The sequence below is a fragment of the Nematolebias whitei genome, chromosome 12, assembly GCF_014905685.2.
Source record: "Nematolebias whitei isolate Nwh7 chromosome 12, NemWhi1, whole genome shotgun sequence".
Classification (NCBI taxonomy): Eukaryota; Metazoa; Chordata; class Actinopteri; order Cyprinodontiformes; family Rivulidae; genus Nematolebias; species Nematolebias whitei.
The window spans coordinates 30,609,320-30,612,072 of record NC_056509.1 but is presented as its reverse complement, the minus strand read 5'-3'; the positions used below and the strand labels follow the sequence as shown (position 1 = coordinate 30,612,072).

The following is a 2,753-nucleotide window of genomic DNA, read 5'->3' as shown; positions in this document are numbered from 1 at the left end:
GTGTAGAACCACTAGACTGAGGAACAGCTTCCACCCTGAAGCTGTTAGGCTCATGAATCCCTAATCAGGATTATCACAGATAATTTTTTTTTTAATCACTGTAATGCCACTTTGGTTATATGTGCTGCTGATTATCCATGCTGCTGATCTCATGCTGCTGTGTTCATTCGTACTCATCCACCCACAAAGACTCATGTTTGTGCTGCTGTTGTTCGGCATATTGTTTTGCTCTTGTGATATTGAATGAGGTCAAATAGGTTTGACCAAAATAGCTGCAACGTCAACATTTCTCAGCAGAAGCAGATCTTAGTTTAAACTGTGCATAGCAAGGGATATGCATTCCTTCACATATTATTAGGATTGTAATTTTATTAAATCATTTAAAAAACTTGCTTTCTATTTTTGAGCAACACTTCCAAGACTGCGTCTCACATCCCAAGCAGAGTAAAGTGACCCGGGATGTTTAGGAAATCTGCTAGACTTCAGAGTCAAATCAAAGAAGTCGTGCAGTTTATTTCTGAATTTTCATGAGCTGTTAGTGAAACACAAGTGAACTTTTGCCCCTGTCAACAGAAATGTCTGATAATCTACTCAGCAACTTGGCAATTATCTGAGTCCTTGACCTGAGTGGCAGAAAGAGAAGAAAAGAAAGGAAGAACGCAGAACGGGAGCTTGTCAGTGTATCGGACTGCGAGCTGTAGTTGAGCTGGAGGATGCGGAAATCTCAGCGTCTGGCCTTTACTGAGTGGGCTCTGAGTGAGCTCATCAATATTCATTGACCCGCTCTGGCTAATGTCCCCAGCGACGGGAAGAATAAAGTTGCAGAGGTCGCACACTTCACAAGGGTACAAAGAGGGCGAAAAATGAGCAAAGCAGAGGAAACAAGCAGGGATGATGAGAAAGTGCAGATTTCAGACGAAGCAAGAGCAAAGAGGAGCAAACACCAAAAGGGCAAAGCCTCGAGACCCGTGGGGGGTTGAGGAGTTTATTACGACTTGATAGTGAAACACATAAAACATGCAGAGGAAACACAAGCACAAAGATGAAGACACGCGCACCTGTGGAGAACAAACAAACTCACAGACACCCCTGTGTAAGCAATGCATGGCAGGACAAGATAAGTGCAACGACAAACAAATACAACTTTCTGCTCTCGCCCTCTATTCATTATGCTTTCTTATTTTCTGTTTTCCCTGTAGTCAGGGGAGAATTCACGTTGTATAACATGACACAAGGGTACATAGTGGTGCCCGCCTCAAGAAAAGGAAGAAGATGAGATGGGAAGAGCTCAGATGACAGAACACAGAAGAGGAGTGGTTGGAGCGCAAGAGTAGATCAGTGTAACAATCAAAGAACAAGCACGCAAACCAAACACAACACGACAACGGTTTCACATAAAAGGGCACCATTAGGAATCATAGACTAAACAGCAGCCTTTTATAGTACACTTTAATATTCAGGGACAGCTGGTGGTGATAATGGGCTGGGTGTGTATGGGTTAGCATGTGCATCATAAAACCCGTCTTGATACCGTCTTGATATCACGGTGCATTAAGATTCATAATTGGCTGTAACTATCGTATCCACCACTGCACCCTGTATTCACTGGTTAACTGGCCATCATTAACTTCACGCACTCTCCCACTGGTACATTTTCATCTTTAAATCACTTCTTGGTCTGCTACCTTCTTACATCTCCTCCTACATGTCTCTGCATGAGTGCAGCTACAGCGTGCGCTCTCAGGACATTATTACCTGCAGTGTTCCCTCAGTGAGGACTGAACTAGGCAAAAGGGCCTTCTGCTACACCGCTCCTGTTTCTTGGAATATCTTGCAAAAAGATCTGAAGCTCTCGTCCTTGACCTCTTTAAGTGGCTTTAAAACTCTGTTAAGTTCATGGCAAAAATCAACGCAGACATGTTCCTGCTTTTAGTTTTCTAAATCGCCTTATAATCTAGCTCTTTTTTTTACTACTATTCCTCTTGATTATACTTTTGGTTGCTAATTTGTTTTGATTTGTGAAAAAAAAAGAAGAGGCACTTAAATTGTATGCCTATGCCTATTTTAGGACTATCGTTGTCATTGTTATCCATTGTTGTCATCATTCTTTGTTGAAATCAGGTCTCTCTTGTAATAGAGTCCCCGAGGCTCAATGGGATTAACCTGTCTAAATAAATGTTGAATGAATACCAGGGGTGATTCTAGGATCTGACCTTTAGGGGTGCTTGGTTTGAACAACACACGCCATGGTGTGGTTTGTGAGAAGTGCAAAAGCTTACAGCACCTGGTATTCCCAGGTGGTCTCTATCCAAGTACTAACCAGGCCTGACCCTGTTTAGCTTCCGAGATCAGACGAGAGCAGGCGTGTTCAGGGTGGTGTGGCCGTAAACGAGGAGCTCACTCACAAATATGACTTTTAAAGGATCATAGCAAACAAAGACTAAACTTATGCAACCAGAAGTTGCAACACATATCTACATATTAAACACACAAAACAAAGCACAACTAGCTTTAAACATTAACCTTTAATTTAACCATTAAGCATACAATGTAATTATGACAGAAAAGGGAGGATTTACTTGCAGTTACCATCATACAGACAAGCATGTGGTACTTCCTGTTTATCACTGTTGTATTCAGCTGTTCATGAGGTCGGCAGCCAGCCTTAATCCATCTTTTATGTTTTTCCAAACTTCATTTACATTTTGGAAATGGAATAAACTGTATTCCACTCTCTAAATGCTCAGGCTAAC

At 41.9% G+C, this 2,753-nt stretch overlaps 1 pseudogene; it reads right to left on the bottom strand.

The window, feature by feature from the left end:
* Positions 1-2,272: 2,272 nt before the first annotated feature.
* LOC119418792 lies at positions 2,273-2,390 on the bottom strand (annotated as a pseudogene).
* Positions 2,391-2,753: the final 363 nt, after the last annotated feature.